Below are 19,433 nucleotides of genomic sequence, written 5' to 3'. Positions count from 1 at the left end.
CTCACCCTGAACAGTAATCCTCACCTGCAGCCTGAATCCTGAGGCCTAACCTAATGATTAGCGGCGCCCTGCAATGTACACGTCCCCTAACAAGTATCCGTACCCCAATCTCGACCCTAGGCCTCACCGGGAGCCTAACCCTAACCCGAGCACCAACCCTGACCCGGAAAGCTAAGCCTCATCCGCACCCTGAACCCTGAGGCCTACTCTAATGATAAGCCGTGCCGTGCAACTCACACGCCCCCTTACACGTATCCGTACACCAATCTCGACCCTAGGCCTCACCGGGAGCCTAACGCTAACCCTAGCTCCAACCCTGACCCTGAAACCTAAGCCTAAACGGAAGACTGAACCCTGAGGACTACCCTAACTATAAGCCGTGCCCTGCAACGCACACGCCCCCAAACACGTATCCCTACCCCAATCTCGACCCTAGGCCTCACCGGGAGCCTAAATCTAACCTTAGCTCCAAACCTGACCTTGAAACCTAAGCATGAACCGCGGCCTGAACCCTGAGGTTTAACCTAACGATCAGCCGTGCCCTGCAATGCACACGTCCCCTAACACGTATCCGTACCCCAATCTCGACCCTAAGCCTCACCGGAATCCTAACCCTAACCCTAGCTCCAACCCTGACCCTGAACGCTACGCATCACCTGCAGCCTGAACCCTGAGGCCTACGCTAAGGATAAGCCGCGCCCTGCAACGAAAACGCCCCCTAACACCTATCCGTACCCCAGTCTCGAACCTAGGCCTCACTGGGAGCCTTACCCTAACCCTAAGTCCAAGCCTGACCCTGAACAATAAACCTCACCTGCAGCCTGAACCCTGAGGCCTACCCTAACGATAAACCACGCCCTGCAAAAACAACGCCCCCTAACACATATCCGTACCCCAATCTCGACCCTAGGCCTCACCAGGAGGCTAACCCTAACCCTAACTCGAACCCTTATCCTTAACACTAAGCCTCACCCGCAGCCACAAGCCTCAGCCCTACCCTAACGATAAGCCGCGCCCTGCAACACACACCCCCCTAACACGTATCCGTACCCCAATCTCGACCCTAGGCCTCACCGGGAGCCTAAACCTAACCCTAGCTCCAAGCCTGACCCTGAACAATAAACCTCACCTGCAGCCTGAACCCTGAGGCCTACCCTAACGATAAACCACGCTCTGCAAAAACAACGCCCCCTAACACATATCCGTACCCCAATCTCGACCCTAGGCCTCACCAGGAGCCTAACCCTAACCCTAACTCGAACCCTTATCCTTAACACTAAGCCTCACCCGCAGCCACAACCCTCAGCCCTACCCTAACGATAAGCCGCGCCCTGCAACACACACCCCCCTAACACGTATCCGTACCCCAATCTCGACCCTAGGCCTCACCGGGAGCCAAACGCTAACGCTAGCTCCAACCCAGAACCTGAACCCTAAGCTTCACAGGACGACGGAACCCTGAGCCCTATACTAACGATAAGCCGCGCCCTGCAACGCACAAGCCCCATAGCACGTATCCAAACCCCAATCTCGACCCGAAGCCTCACCGGGAGCCTATCCCTAACCGTAGCTCCAACTCTGACCCTGAACCGTAAGCCTCACCCGCAGCCTGAACCCTGAGGCCTCCGCTAACGATAAGCCACTCCCTGCAACGAACACGCCCCCTAACATGTATCCGTACCCCAATCTCGGCCCTTAGCCTCACCGGAAGCCTAACCCTAACCCTAGCACCAACTCTCACCCTGAACAGTAATCCTCACCTGCAGCCTGAATCCTGAGGCCTAACCTAATGATTAGCGGCGCCCTGCAATGTACACGCCCCCTAACAAGTATCCGTACCCCAATCTCGACCCTAGGCCTCACCGGGAGCCTAACCCTAACCCGAGCACCAACCCTGACCCGGAAACCTAAGCCTCATCCGCAGCCTGAACCCTGAGGCCTACTCTAATGATAAGCCGTGCCCTGCAACTCACACGCCCCCTTACACGTATCCGTACACCAATCTCGACCCTAGGCCTCACCGGGAGCCTAACGCTAACCCTAGCTCCAACCCTGACCCTGAAACCTAAGCCTAAACGGAAGACTGAACCCTGAGGACTACCCTAACTATAAGCCGTGCCCTGCAACGCACACGCCCCCAAACACGTATCCCTACCGCAATCTCGACCCTAGGCCTCACCGGGCGCCTAAATCTAACCTTAGCTCCAAACCTGACCTTGAAACCTAAGCATGAACCGCGGCCTGAACCCTGAGCTTTAACCTAACGATCAGCCGTGCCCTGCAATGCACACGCCCCCTAACACGTATCCGTACCCCAATCTCAACCCTAAGCCTCACCGGAATCCTAACCCTAACCCTAGCTCCAACCCTGACCCTGAACGCTACGCATCACCTGCAGCCTGAACCCTGAGGCCTACGCTAAGGATAAGCCGCGCCCTGCAACGAAAACGCCCCCTAACACCTATCCGTACCCCAGTCTCAAACCTAGGCCTCACCGGGAGCCTTACCCTAACCCTAAGTCCAAGCCTGACCCTGAACAATAAACCTCACCTGCAGCCTGAACCCTGAGGCCTACCCTAAGGATAAACCACGCCCTGCAAAAACAACGCCCCCTAACACATATCCGTACCCCAATCTCGACCCTAGGCCTCACCAGGAGCCTAACCCTAGCCCTAACTCGAACCCTTATCCTTAACACTAAGCCTCACCCGCAGCCACAACCCTCAGCCCTACCCTAACGATAAGCCGCGCCCTGTAACACACACACCCCTAACACGAATCCGTACCCCAATCTCGACCCTAGGCCTCACAGGGAGCCTAACCCTAACCCTAGCTCCAAGCCTGAACCTGAACAATAAACCTCACCTGCAGCCTGAACCCTGAGGCCTACCCTAACGATAAACCACGCTCTGTAAAAACAACGCCCCCTAACACATATCCGTACCCCAATCTCGACCCTAGGCCTCACCAGGAGCCTAACCCTAACCCTAACTCGAACCCTTATCCTTAACACTAAGCCTCACCCGCAGCCACAACCCTCAGCCCTACCCTAACGATAAGCCGCGCCCTGCAACACACACCCCCCTAACACGTATCCGTACCCCAATCTCGACCCTAGGCCTCACCGGGAGCCAAACGCTAACGCTAGCTCCAACCCAGACCCTGAACCCTAAGCTTCACAGGACGACTGAACCCTAAGGCCTACACTAACGATAAGCCGCGCCCTGCAACGCACAAGCCCCATAGCACGTATCCAAACCCCAATCTCGACCCGAAGCCTCACCGGGAGCCTAACCCTAACCGTAGCTCCAACTCTGACCCTGAACCGTAAGCCTCACCCGCAGCCTGAACCCTGAGGCCTCCGCTAACGATAAGCCACTCCCTGCAACGAACACGCCCCCTAACACGTATCCGTACCCCAATCTCGGCCCTTAGCCTCACCGGAAGCCTAACCCTAACCCTAACACCAACTCTCACCCTGAACAGTAATCCTCACCTGCAGCCTGAATCCTGAGGCCTAACCTAATAATTAGCGGCGCCCTGCAATGTACACGCCCCCTAACAAGTATCCGTACCCCAATCTCGACCCTAGGCCTCACCGGGAGCCTAACCCTAACCCGAGCACCAACCCTGACCCGGAAACCTAAGCCTCATCCGCAGCCTGAACCCTGAGGCCTACTCTAATGATAAGCCGTGCCGTGCAACTCACACGCCCCCTTACACGTATCCGTACACCAATCTCGACCCTAGGCCTCACCTGGAGCCTAACGCTAACCCTAGCTCCAACCCTGACCCTGAAACCTAAGCCTAAACGGAAGACTGAACCCTGAGGACTACCCTAACTATAAGCCGTGCCCTGCAATGCACACGCCCCCAAACACGTATCCCTACCCCAATCTCGACCCTAGGCCTCACCGGGAGCCTAAATCTAACCTTAGCTCCAAACCTGACCTTGAAACCTAAGCATGAACCGCGGCCTGAACCCTGAGGTTTAACCTAACGATCAGCCGTGCCCTGCAATGCACACGCCCCCTAACACGTATCCGTACCCCAATCTCGACCCTAAGCCTCACCGGAATCCTAACCCTAACCCTAGCTCCAACCCTGACCCTGAACGCTACGCATCACCTGCAGCCTGAACCCTGAGGCCTACGCTAAGGATAAGCCGCGCCCTGCAACGAAAACGCCCCCTAACACCTATCCGTACCCCAGTCTCGAACCTAGGCCTCACTGGGAGCCTTACCCTAACCCTAAGTCCAAGCCTGACCCTGAACAATAAACCTCAGCTGCAGCGTGAACCCTGAGGCCTACCCTAACGATAAACCACGCCCTGCAAAAACAACGCCCCCTAACACATATCCGTACCCCAATCTCGACCCTAGGCCTCACCAGGACCCTAACCCTAACCCTAACTCGAACCCTTATCCTTAACACTAAGCCTCACCCGCAGCCACAACCCTCAGCCCTACCCTAACGATAAGCCGCGCCCTGCAACACACACCCCCCTAACACGTATCCGTACCCCAATCTCGACCCTAGGCCTCACCGGGAGCCAAACGCTAACGCTAGCTCCAACCCAGACCCTGAACCCTAAGCCTCACAGGACGACTGAACCCTGAGGCCTACACTAACGATAAGCCGCGCCCTGCAACGCACAAGCCCCATAGCACGTATCCAAACCCCAATCTCGACCCGAAGCCTCACCGGGAGCCTAACCCTAACTGTAGCTCCAACTCTGACCCTGAACCGTAAGCCTCACCCGCAGCCTGAACCCTGAGGCCTCCGCTAACGATAAGCCACTCCCTGCAACGAACACGCCCCCTAACATGTATCTGTATCCCAATCTCGGCCCTTAGCCTCACCGGAAGCCTAACCCTAACCCTAGCACCAACTCTCACCCTGAACAGTAATCCTCACCTGCAGCCTGAATCCTGAGGCCTAACCTAATGATTAGCGGCGCCCTGCAATGTACACGCCCCCTAACAAGTATCCGTACCCCAATCTCGACCCTAGGCCTCACCGGGAGCCTAACCCTAACCCGAGCACCAACCCTGACCCGGAAACCTAAGCCTCATCCGCAGCCTGAACCCTGAGGCCTACTCTAATGATAAGCCGTGCCGTGCAACTCACACGCCCCCTTACACGTTTCCGTACACCAATCTCGACCCTAGGCCTCACCGGGAGCCTAACGCTAACCCTAGCTCCAACCCTGACCCTGAAACCTAAGCCTAAACGGAAGACTGAACCCTGAGGACTACCCTAACTATAAGCCGTGCCCTGCAACGCACACGCCCCCAAACACGTATCCCTACCCCAATCTCGACCCTAGGCCTCACCGGGAGCCTAAATCTAACCTTAGCTCCAAACCTGACCTTGAAACCTAAGCATGAACCGCGGCCTGAACCCTGAGGTTTAACCTAACGATCAGCCGTGCCCTGCAATGCACACGCCCCCTAACACGTATCCGTACCCCAATCTCGACCCTAAGCCTCACCGGAATCCTAACCCTAACCCTAGCTCCAACCCTGACCCTGAACGCTACGCATCACCTGCAGCCTGAACCCTGAGGCCTACGCTAAGGATAAGCCGCGCCCTGCAACGAAAACGCCCCCTAACACCTATCCGTACCCCAGTCTCGAACCTAGGCCTCACCGGGAGCCTTACCCTAACCCTAAGTCCAAGCCTGACCCTGAACAATAAACCTCACCTGCAGCCTGAACCCTGAGGCCTACCCTAATGATAAACCACGCCCTGCAAAAACAACGCCCCCTAACACATATCCGTACCCCAATCTCGACCCTAGGCCTCACCAGGAGCCTAACCCTAACCCTAACTCGAACCCTTATCCTTAACACTAAGCCTCACCCGCAGCCACAACCCTCAGCCCTACCCTAACGATAAGCCGCGCCCTGCAACACACACCCCCCTAACACGTATCCGTACCCCAATCTCGACCCTAGGCCTCACCGGGAGCCAAACGCTAACGCTAGCTCCAACCCAGACCCTGAACCCTAAGCCTCACAGGACGACTGAACCCTGAGACCTACACTAACGATAAGCCGCGCCCTGCAACGCACAAGCCCCATAGCACGTATCCAAACCCCAATCTCGACCCGAAGCCTCACCGGGAGCCTAACCCTAACCGTAGCTCCAACTCTGACCCTGAACCGTAAGCCTCACCCGCAGCCTGAACCCTGAGGCCTCCGCTAACGATAAGCCACTCCCTGCAACGAACACGCCCCCTAACATGTATCCGTACCCCAATCTCGGCCCTTAGCCTCACCGGAAGCCTAACCCTAACCCTAACACCAACTCTCACCCTGAACAGTAATCCTCACCTGCAGCCTGAATCCTGAGGCCTAACCTAATGATTAGCGGCGCCCTGCAATGTACACGCCCCCTAACAAGTATCCGTACCCCAATCTCGACCCTAGGCCTCACCGGGAGCCTAACCCTAACCCGAGCACCAACCCTGACCCGGAAACCTAAGCCTCATCCGCAGCCTGAACCCTGAGGCCTACTCTAATGATAAGCCGTGCCGTGCAACTCACACGCCCCCTTACACGTATCCGTACACCAATCTCGACCCTAGGCCTCACCGGGAGCCTAACGCTAACCCTAGCTCCAACCCTGACCCTGAAACCTAAGCCTAAACGGAAGACTGAACCCTGAGGACTACCCTAACTATAAGCCGTGCCCTGCAACGCACACGCCCCCAAACACGTATCCCTACCCCAATCTCGACCCTAGGCCTCACCGGGAGCCTAAATCTAACCTTAGCTCCAAACCTGACCTTGAAACCTAAGCATGAACCGCGGCCTGAACCCTGAGGTTTAACCTAACGATCAGCCGTGCCCTGCAATGCACACGCCCCCTAACACGTATCCGTACCCCAATCTCGACCCTAAGCCTCACCGGAATCCTAACCCTAACCCTAGCTCCAACCCTGACCCTGAACGCTACGCATCACCTGCAGCCTGAACCCTGAGGCCTACGCTAAGGATAAGCCGCGCCCTGCAACGAAAACGCCCCCTAACACCTATCCGTACCCCAGTCTCGAACCTAGGCCTCACCGGGAGCCTTACCCTAACCCTAAGTCCAAGCCTGACCCTGAACAATAAACCTCACCTGCAGCCTGAACCCTGAGGCCTACCCTAATGATAAACCACGCCCTGCAAAAACAACGCCCCCTAACACATATCCGTACCCCAATCTCGACCCTAGGCCTCACCAGGAGCCTAACCCTAACCCTAACTCGAACCCTTATCCTTAACACTAAGCCTCACCCGCAGCCACAACCCTCAGCCCTACCCTAACGATAAGCCGCGCCCTGCAACACACACCCCCCTAACACGTATCCGTACCCCAATCTCGACCCTAGGCCTCACCGGGAGCCAAACGCTAACGCTAGCTCCAACCCAGACCCTGAACCCTAAGCCTCACAGGACGACTGAACCCTGAGACCTACACTAACGATAAGCCGCGCCCTGCAACGCACAAGCCCCATAGCACGTATCCAAACCCCAATCTCGACCCGAAGCCTCACCGGGAGCCTAACCCTAACCGTAGCTCCAACTCTGACCCTTAACCGTAAGCCTCACCCGCAGCCTGAACCCTGAGGCCTCCGCTAACGATAAGCCACTCCCTGCAACGAACACGCCCCCTAACATGTATCCGTACCCCAATCTCGGCCCTTAGCCTCACCGGAAGCCTAACCCTAACCCTAGCACCAACTCTCACCCTGAACAGTAATCCTCACCTGCAGCCTGAATCCTGAGGCCTAACCTAATGATTAGCGGCGCCCTGCAATGTACACGCCCCCTAACAAGTATCCGTACCCCAATCTCGATCCTAGGCCTCACCGGGAGCCTAACCCTAACCCGAGCACCAACCCTGACCCGGAAACCTAAGCCTCATCCGCAGCCTGAACCCTGAGGCCTACTCTAATGATAAGCCGTGCCGTGCAACTCACACGCCCCCTTACACGTATCCGTACACCAATCTCGACCCTAGGCCTCACCGGGAGCCTAACGCTAACCCTAGCTCCAACCCTGACCCTGAAACCTAAGCCTAAACGGAAGACTGAACCCTGAGGACTACCCTAACTATAAGCCGTGCCCTGCAACGCACACGCCCCCAAACACGTATCCCTACCCCAATCTCGACCCTAGGCCTCACCGGGAGCCTAAATCTAACCTTAGCTCCAAACCTGACCTTGAAACCAAAGCATGAACCGCGGCCTGAACCCTGAGGTTTAACCTAACGATCAGCCGTGCCCTGCAATGCACACGCCCCCTAACACGTATCCGTACCCCAATCTCGACCCTAAGCCTCACCGGAATCCTAACCCTAACCCTAGCTCCAACCCTGACCCTGAACGCTACGCATCACCTGCAGCCTGAACCCTGAGGCCTACGCTAAGGATAAGCCGCGCCCTGCAACGAAAACGCCCCCTAACACCTATCCGTACCCCAGTCTCGAACCTAGGCCTCACTGGGAGCCTTACCCTAACCCTAAGTCCAAGCCTGACCCTGAACAATAAACCTCACCTGCAGCCTGAACCCTGAGGCCTACCCTAACGATAAACCACGCCCTGCAAAAACAACGCCCCCTAACACATATCCGTACCCCAATCTCGACCCTAGGCCTCACCAGGAGCCAAACCCTAACCCTAACTCGAACCCTTATCCTTAACACTAAGCCTCACCCGCAGCCACAACCCTCAGCCCTACCCTAACGAAAAGCCGCGCCCTGCAACACACACCCCCCTAACACGTATCTGTACCCCAATCTCGACCCTAGGCCTCACCGGGAGCCAAACGCTAACGCTAGCTCCAACCCAGACCCTGAACACTAAGCCTCACAGGACGACTGAACACTGAGGCCTACACTAACGATAAGCCGCGCCCTGCAACGAACACGCCCCCTAACATGTATCCGTACCCCAATCTCGGCCCTTAGCCTCACCGGAAGCCTAACCCTAACCCTAGCACCAACTCTCACCCTGAACAGTAATCCTCACCTGCAGCCTGAATCCTGAGGCCTAACCTAATGATTAGCGGCGCCCTGCAATATACACGCCCCCTAACAAGTATCCGTACCCCAATCTCGACCCTAGGCCTCACCGGGAGCCTAACCCTAACCCGAGCACCAACCCTGACCCGGAAACCTAAGCCTCATCCGCAGCCTGAACCCTGAGGCCTACTCTAATGATAAGCCGTGCCCTGCAACTCACACGCACCCTTACACGTATCCGTACACCAATCTCGACCCTAGGCCTCACCGGGAGCCTAACGCTAACCCTAGCTCCAACCCTGACCCTGAAACCTAAGCCTAAACGGAAGACTGAACCCTGAGGACTACCCTAACTATAAGCCGTGCCCTGCAACGCACACGCCCCCAAACACGTATCCCTACCCCAATCTCGACCCTAGGCCTCACCGGGAGCCTAAATCTAACCTTAGCTCCAAACCTGACCTTGAAACCTAAGCATGAACCGCGGCCTGAACCCTGAGGTTTAACCTAACGATCAGCCGTGCCCTGCAATGCACACGCCCCCTAACACGTATCCGTACCCCAATCTCGACCCTAAGCCTCACCGGAATCCTAACCCTAACCCTAGCTCCAACCCTGACCCTGAACGCTACGCATCACCTGCAGCCTGAACCCTGAGGCCTACGCTAAGGATAAGCCGCGCCCTGCAACGAAAACGCCCCCTAACACCTATCCGTACCCCAGTCTCGAACCTAGGCCTCACTGGGAGCCTTACCCTAACCGTAAGTCCAAGCCTGACCCTGAACAATAAACCTCACCTGCAGCCTGAACCCTGAGGCCTACCCTAACGATAAACCACGCCCTGCAAAAACAACGCCCCCTAACACATATCCGTACCCCAATCTCGACCCTAGGCCTCACCAGGAGCCTAACCCTAACCCTAACTCGAACCCGTATCCTTAACACTAAGCCTCACCCGCAGCCACAACCCTCAGCCCTACCCTAACGATAAGCCGCGCCCTGCAACACACACCCCCCTAACACGTATCCGTACCCCAATCTCGACCCTAGGCCTCACCGGGAGCCAAACGCTAACGCTAGCTCCAACCCAGACCCTGAACCCTAAGCCTCACAGGACGACTGAACCCTGAGGCCTACACTAACGATAAGCCGCGCCCTGCAACGCACAAGCCCCATAGCACGTATCCAAACCCCAATCTCGACCCGAAGCCTCACCGGGACCCTAACCCTAACCGTAGCTCCAACTCTGACCCTGAACCGTAAGCCTCACCCGCAGCCAGAACCCTGAGGCCTCCGCTAACGATAAGCCACTCCCTGCAACGAACACGCCCCCTAACATGTATCCGTACCCCAATCTCGGCCCTTAGCCTCACCGGAAGCCTAACCCTAACCCTAGCACCAACTCTCACCCTGAACAGTAATCCTCACCTGCAGCCTGAATCCTGAGGCCTAACCTAATGATTAGCGGCGCCCTGCAATGTACACGCCCCCTAACAAGTATCCGTACCCCAATCTCGACCCTAGGCCTCACCGGGAGCCTAACCCTAACCCGAGCACCAACCCTGACCCGGAAACCTAAGCCTCATCCGCAGCCTGAACCCTGAGGCCTACTCTAATGATAAGCCGTGCCGTGCAACTCACACGCCCCCTTACACGTATCCGTACACCAATCTCGACCCTAGGCCTCACCGGGAGCCTAACGCTAACCCTAGCTCCAACCCTGACCCTGAAACCTAAGCCTAAACGGAAGACTGAACCCTGAGGACTACCCTAACTATAAGCCGTGCCCTGCAACGCACATGCCCCCAAACACGTATCCCTACCCCAATCTCGACCCTAGGCCTCACCGGGAGCCTAAATCTAACCTTAGCTCCAAACCTGACCTTGAAACCTAAGCATGAACCGCGGCCTGAACCCTGAGGTTTAACCTAACGATCAGCCGTGCCCTGCAATGCACACGCCCCCTAACACGTATCCGTACCCCAATCTCGACCCTAAGCCTCACCGGAATCCTAACCCTAACCCTAGCTCCAACCCTGACCCTGAACGCTACGCATCACCTGCAGCCTGAACCCTGAGGCCTACGCTAAGGATAAGCCGCGCCCTGCAACGAAAACGCCCCCTAACACCTATCCGTACCCCAGTCTCGAACCTAGGCCTCACTGGGAGCCTTACCCTAACCCTAAGTCCAAGCCTGACCCTGAACAATAAACCTCACCTGCAGCCTGAACCCTGAGGCCTACCCTAACGATAAACCACGCCCTGCAAAAACAACGCCCCCTAACACATATCCGTACCCCAATCTCGAACCTAGGCCTCACCAGGAGCCTAACCCTAACCCTAACTCGAACCCTTATCCTTAACACTAAGCCTCACCCGCAGCCACAACCCTCAGCCCTACCCTAACGAAAAGCCGCGCCCTGCAACACACACCCCCCTAACACGTATCTGTACCCCAATCTCGACCCTAGGCCTCACCGGGAGCCAAACGCTAACGCTAGCTCCAACCCAGACCCTGAACACTAAGCCTCACAGGACGACTGAACCCTGAGGCCTACACTAATGATAAGCCGCGCCCTGCAACGCACAAGCCCCATAGCACGTATCCAAACCCCAATCTCGACCCGAAGCCTCACCGGGAGCCTAACCCTAACCGTAGCTCCAACTCTGACCCTGAACCGTAAGCCTCACCTGCAGCCTGAACCCTGAGGCCTCCGCTAACGATAAGCCACTCCCTGCAACGAACACGCCCCCTAACATGTATCCGTACCCCAATCTCGGCCCTTAGCCTCACCGGAAGCCTAACCCTAACCCTAGCACCAACTCTCACCCTGAACAGTAATCCTCACCTGCAGCCTGAATCCTGAGGCCTAACCTAATGATTAGCGGCGCCCTGCAATGTACACGCCCCCTAACAAGTATCCGTACCCCAATCTCGACCCTAGGCCTCACCGGGAACCTAACCCTAACCCGAGCACCAACCCTGACCCGGAAACCTAAGCCTCATCCTCAGCCTGAACCCTGAGGCCTACTCTAATGATAAGCCGTGCCGTGCAACTCACACGCCCCCTTACACGTATCCGTACACCAATCTCGACCCTAGGCCTCACCGGGAGCCTAACGCTAACCCTAGCTCCAACCCTGACCCTGAAACCTAAGCCTAAACGGAAGACTGAACCCTGAGGACTATCCTAACTATAAGCCGTGCCCTGCAACGCACACGCCCCCAAACACGTATCCCTACCCCAATCTCGACCCTAGGCCTCACCGGGAGCCTAAATCTAACCTTAGCTCCAAACCTGACCTTGAAACCTAAGCATGAACCGCGGCCTGAACCCTGAGGTTTAACCTAACGATCAGCCGTGCCCTGCAATGCACACGCCCCCTAACACGTATCCGTACCCCAATCTCGACCCTAAGCCTCACCGGAATCCTAACCCTAACCCTAGCTCCAACCCTGACCCTGAACGCTACGCATCACCTGCAGCCTGAACCCTGAGGCCTACGCTAAGGATAAGCCGCGCCCTGCAACGAAAACGCCCCCTAACACCTATCCGTACCCCAGTCTCGAACCTAGGCCTCACCGGGAGCCTTACCCTAACCCTAAGTCCAAGCCTGACCCTGAACAATAAACCTCACCTGCAGCCTGAACCCTGAGGCCTACCCTAACGATAAACCACGCCCTGCAAAAACAACGCCCCCTAACACATATCCGTACCCCAATCTCGACCCTAGGCCTCACCAGGACCCTAACCCTAACCCTAACTCGAACCCTTATCCTTAACACTAAGCCTCACCCGCAGCCACAACCCTCAGCCCTACCCTAACGAAAAGCCGCGCCCTGCAACACACACCCCCCTAACACGTATCTGTACCCCAATCTCGACCCTAGGCCTCACCGGGAGCCAAACGCTAACGCTAGCTCCAACCCAGACCCTGAACACTAAGCCTCACAGGACGACTGAACCCTGAGGCCTACACTAACGATAAGCCGCGCCCTGCAACGCACAAGCCCCATAGCACGTATCCAAACCCCAATCTCGACCCGAAGCCTCACCGGGAGCCTAACCCTAACCGTAGCTCCAACTCTGACCCTGAACCGTAAGCCTCACCCGCAGCCTGAACCCTGAGGCCTCCGCTAACGATAAGCCACTCCCTGCAACGAACACGCCCCCTAACATGTATCCGTACCCCAATCTCGGCCCTTAGCCTCACCGGAAGCCTAACCCTAACCCTAGCACCAACTCTCACCCTGAACAGTAATCCTCACCTGCAGCCTGAATCCTGAGGCCTAACCTAATGATTAGCGGCGCCCTGCAATGTACACGCCCCCTAACAAGTATCCGTACCCCAATCTCGACCCTAGGCCTCACCGGGAGCCTAACCCTAACCCGAGCACCAACCCTGACCCGGAAACCTAAGCCTCATCCGCAGCCTGAACCCTGAGGCCTACTCTAATGATAAGCCGTGCCGTGCAACTCACACGCCCCCTTACACGTATCCGTACACCAATCTCGACCCTAGGCCTCACCGGGAGCCTAACGCTAACCCTAGCTCCAACCCTGACCCTGAAACCTAAGCCTAAACGGAAGACTGAACCCTGAGGACTACCCTAACTATAAGCCGTGCCCTGCAACGCACACGCCCCCAAACACGTATCCCTACCCCAATCTCGACCCTAGGCCTCACCGGGAGCCTAAATCTAACCTTAGCTCCAAACCTGACCTTGAAACCTAAGCATGAACCGCGGCCTGAACCCTGAGGTTTAACCTAACGATCAGCCGTGCCCTGCAATGCACACGCCCCCTAACACGTATCCGTACCCCAATCTCGACCCTAAGCCTCACCGGAATCCTAACCCTAACCCTAGCTCCAACCCTGACCCTGAACGCTACGCATCACCTGCAGCCTGAACCCTGAGGCCTACGCTAAGGATAAGCCGCGCCCTGCAACGAAAACGCCCCCTAACACCTATCCGTACCCCAGTCTCGAACCTAGGCCTCACCGGGAGCCTTACCCTAACCCTAAGTCCAAGCCTGACCCTGAACAATAAACCTCACCTGCAGCCTGAACCCTGAGGCCTACCCTAACGATAAACCACGCCCTGCAAAATCAACGCCCCCTAACACATATCCGTACCCCAATCTCGACCCTAGGCCTCACCAGGAGCCTAACCCTAACCCTAACTCGAACCCTTATCCTTAACACTAAGCCTCACCCGCAGCCACAACCCTCAGCCCTACCCTAACGAAAAGCCGCGCCCTGCAACACACACCCCCCTAACACGTATCTGTACCCCAATCTCGACCCTAGGCCTCACCGGGAGCCAAACGCTAACGCTAGCTCCAACCCAGACCCTGAACACTAAGCCTCACAGGACGACTGAACCCTGAGGCCTACACTAACGATAAGCCGCGCCCTGCAACGCACAAGCCCCATAGCACGTATCCAAACCCCAATCTCGACCCGAAGCCTCACCGGGAGCCTAACCCTAACCGTAGCTCCAACTCTGACCCTGAACCGTAAGCCTCACCCGCAGCCTGAACCCTGAGGCCTCCGCTAACGATAAGCCACTCCCTGCAACGAACACGCCCCCTAACATGTATCCGTACCCCAATCTCGGCCCTTAGCCTCACCGGAAGCCTAACCCTAACCCTAGCACCAACTCTCACCCTGAACAGTAATCCTCACCTGCAGCCTGAATCCTGAGGCCTAACCTAATGATTAGCGGCGCCCTGCAATGTACACGCCCCCTAACAAGTATCCGTACCCCAATCTCGACCCTAGGCCTCACCGGGAGCCTAACCCTAACCCGAGCACCAACCCTGACCCGGAAACCTAAGCCTCATCCGCAGCCTGAACCCTGAGGCCTACTCTAATGATAAGCCGTGCCGTGCAACTCACACGCCCCCTTACACGTATCCGTACACCAATCTCGACCCTAGGCCTCATCGGGAGCCTAACGCTAACCCTAGCTCCAACCCAGTCCCTGAAACCTAAGCCTAAACGGAAGACTGAACCCTGAGGACTACCCTAACTATAAGCCGTGCCCTGCAACGCACACGCCCCCAAACACGTATCCCTACCCCAATCTCGACCCTAGGCTTCACCGGGAGCCTAAATCTAACCTTAGCTCCAAACCTGACCTTGAAACCTAAGCATGAACCGCGGCCTGAACCCTGAGGTTTAACCTAACGATCAGCCGTGCCCTGCAATGCACACGCCCCCTAACACGTATCCGTACCCCAATCTCGACCCTAAGCCTCACCGGAATCCTAACCCTAACCCTAGCTCCAACCCTGACCCTGAACGCTACGCATCACCTGCAGCCTGAACCCTGAGGCCTACGCTAAGGATAAGCCGCGCCCTGCAACGAAAACGCCCCCTAACACCTATCCGTACCCCAGTCTCGAACCTAGGCCTCACCGGGAGCCTTACCCTAACCCTAAGTCCAAGCCTGACCCTGAACAATAAACCTCACCTGCAGCCTGAACCCTGAGGCCTACCCTAACGATAAACCACGCCCTGCAAAAACAATGCCCCCTAACACATATCCGTACCCCAATCTCGACCCTAGGCCTCACCAGGACCCTAACCCTAACCCTAACTCGAACCCTTATCCTTAACACTAAGCCTCACCCGCAGCCACAACCCTCAGCCCTACCCTAACGATAAGCCGCGCCCTGTAACACACACACCCCTAACACGTATCCGTACCCCAATCGCGACCCTAGGCCTCACCGGGAGCCAAACGCTAACGCTAGCTCCAACCCAGACCCTGAACCCTAAGCTTCACAGGACGACTGAACCCTGAGGCCTACGCTAACGATAAGCCGCGCCCTGCAACGCACAAGCCCCATAGCACGTATCCAAACCCCAATCTCGACCCGAAGCCTCACCGGGAGCCTAACCCTAACCGTAGCTCCAACTCTGACCCTGAACCGTAAGCCTCACCCGCAGCCTGAACCCTGAGGCCTCCGCTAACGATAAGCCACTCCCTGCAACGAACACGCCCCCTAACATGTATCCGTACCCCAATCTCAGCCCTTAGCCTCACCGGAAGCCTAACCCTAACCCTAGCACCAACTCTCACCCTGAACAGTAATCCTCACCTGCAGCCTGAATCCTGAGGCCTAACCTAATGATTAGCGGCGCCCTGCAATGTACACGCCCCCTAACAAGTATCCGTACCCCAATCTCGACCCTAGGCCTCACCGGGAGCCTAACCCTAACCCGAGCACCAACCCTGACCCGGAAACCTAAGCCTCATCCGCAGCCTGAACCCTGAGGCCTACTCTAATGATAAGCCGTGCCCTGCAACTCACACGCCCCCTTACACGTATCCGTACACCAATCTCGACCCTAGGCCTCACCGGGAGCCTAACGCTAACCCTAGCTCCAACCCTGACCCTGAAACCTAAGCCTAAACGGAAGACTGAACCCTGAGGACTACCCTAACTATAAGCCGTGCCCTGCAACGCACACGCCCCCAAACACGTATCCCTACCCCAATCTCGACCCTAGGCCTCACCGGGAGCCTAAATCTATCCTTAGCTCCAAACCTGACCTTGAAACCTAAGCATGAACCGCGGCCTGAACCCTGAGGTTTAACCTAACGATCAGCCGTGCCCTGCAATTCACACGCCCCCTAACACGTATCCGTACCCCAATCTCGACCCTAAGCCTCACCGGAATCCTAACCCTAACCCTAGCTCCAACCCTGACCCTGAACGCTACGCATCACCTGCAGCCTGAACCCTGAGGCCTGCGCTAAGGATAAGCCGCGCCCTGCAACGAAAACGCCCCCTAACACCTATCCGTACCCCAGTCTCGAACCTAGGCCTCACCGGGAGCCTTACCCTAACCCTAAGTCCAAGCCTGACCCTGAACAATAAACCTCACCTGCAGCCTGAACCCTGAGGCCTACCCTAACGATAAACCACGCCCTGCAAAAACAACGCCCCCTAACACATATCCGTACCCCAATCTCGACCCTAGGCCTCACCAGGAGCCTAACCCTAACCCTAACTCGAACCCGTATCCTTAACACTAAGCCTCACCCGCAGCCACAACCCTCAGCCCTACCCTAACGATAAGCCGCGCCCTGCAACACACACCCCCCTAACACGTATCTGTACCCCAATCTCGACCCTAGGCCTCACCGGGAGCCAAACGCTAACGCTAGTTCCAACCCAGACCCTGAACCCTAAGCCTCACAGGACGACTGAACCCTGAGGCCTACACTAACGATAAGCCGCGCCCTGCAACGCACAAGCCCCATAGCACGTATCCAAACCCCAATCTCGACCCGAAGCCTCACCGGGAGCCTAACCCTAACCGTAGCTCCAACTCTGACCCTGAACCGTAAGCCTCACCCGCAGCCTGAACCCTGAGGCCTCCGCTAACGATAAGCCACTCCCTGCAACGAACACGCCCCCTAACATGTATCCGTACCCCAATCTCGGCCCTTAGCCTCACCGGAAGCCTAACCCTAACCCTAGCACCAACTCTCACCCTGAACAGTAATCCTCACCTGCAGCCTGAATCCTGAGGCCTAACCTAATGATTAGCGGCGCCCTGCAATGTACACGCCCCCTAACAAGTATCCGTACCCCAATCTCGACCCTAGGCCTCACCGGGAGCCTAACCCTAACCCGAGCACCAACCCTGACCCGGAAACCTAAGCCTCATCCGCAGCCTGAACCCTGAGGCCTACTCTAATGATAAGCCGTGCCGTGCAACTCACACGCCCCCTTACACGTATCCGTACACCAATCTCGACCCTAGGCCTCACCGGGAGCCTAACGCTAACCCTAGCTCCAACCCTGACCCTGAAACCTAAGCCTAAACGGAAGACTGAACCCTGAGGACTACCCTAACTATAAGCCGTGCCCTGCAACGCACACGCCCCCAAACACGTATCCCTACCCCAATCTCGACCCTAGGCCTCACCGGGAGCCTAAATCTAACCTTAGCTCCAAACCTGACCTTGAAACCTAAGCATGAACCGCGGCCTGAACCCTGAGGTTTAACCTAACGATCAGCCGTGCCCTGCAATGCACACGCCCCCTAACACGTATCCGTACCCCAATCTCGACCCTAAGCCTCACCGGAATCCTAACCCTAACCCTAGCTCCAACCCTGACCCTGAACGCTACGCATCACCTGCAGCCTGAACCCTGAGGCCTACGCTAAGGATAAGCCGCGCCCTGCAACGAAAACGCCCCCTAACACCTATCCGTACCCCAGTCTCGAACCTAGGCCTCACCGGGAGCCTTACCCTAACCCTAAGTCCAAGCCTGACCCTGAACAATAAACCTCACCTGCAGCCTGAACCCTGAGGCCTACCCTAACGATAAACCACGCCCTGCAAAAACAACGCCCCCTAACACATATCCGTACCCCAATCTCGACCCTAGGCCTCACCAGGAGCCTAACCCTAACCCTAACTCGAACCCTTATCCTTAACACTAAGCCTCACCCGCAGCCACAACCCTCAGCCCTACCCTAACGATAAGCCGCGCCCTGTAACACACACACCCCTAACACGTATCCGTACCCCAATCGCGACCCTAGGCCTCACCGGGAGCCAAACGCTAACGCTAGCTCCAACCCAGACCCTGAACCCTAAGCTTCACAGGACGACTGAACCCTGAGGCCTACGCTAACGATAAGCCGCGCCCTGCAACGCACAAGCCCCATAGCACGTATCCAAACCCCAATCTCGACCCGAAGCCTCACCGGGAGCCTAACCCTAACCGTAGCTCCAACTCTGACCCTGAACCGTAAGCCTCACCCGCAGCCTGAACCCTGAGGCCTCCGCTAACGATAAGCCACTCCCTGCAACGAACACGCCCCCTAACATGTATCCGTACCCCAATCTCGGCCCTTAGCCTCACCGGAAGCCTAACCCTAACCCTAGCACCAACTCTCACCCTGAACAGTAATCCTCACCTGCAGCCTGAATCCTGAGGCCTAACCTAATGATTAGCGGCGCCCTGCAATGTACACGCCCCCTAACAAGTATCCGTACCCCAATCTCGACCCTAGGCCTCACCGGGAGCCTAACCCTAACCCGAGCACCAACCCTGACCCGGAAACCTAAGCCTCATCCGCAGCCTGAACCCTGAGGCCTACTCTAATGATAAGCCGTGCCCTGCAACTCACACGCACCCTTACACGTATCCGTACACCAATCTCGACCCTAGGCCTCACCGGGAGCCTAACGCTAACCCTAGCTCCAACCCTGACCCTGAAACCTAAGCCTAAACGGAAGACTGAACCCTGAGGACTACCCTAACTATAAGCCGTGCCCTGCAACGCACACGCCCCCAAACACGTATCCCTACCCCAATCTCGACCCTAGGCCTCACCGGGAGCCTAAATCTATCCTTAGCTCCAAACCTGACCTTGAAACC

This window comes from Kogia breviceps, chromosome 7 (assembly GCF_026419965.1).
Source record: "Kogia breviceps isolate mKogBre1 chromosome 7, mKogBre1 haplotype 1, whole genome shotgun sequence".
Lineage (NCBI taxonomy): Eukaryota > Metazoa > Chordata > Mammalia > Artiodactyla > Physeteridae > Kogia > Kogia breviceps.
Note: the sequence above shows the minus strand (reverse complement) of the source record.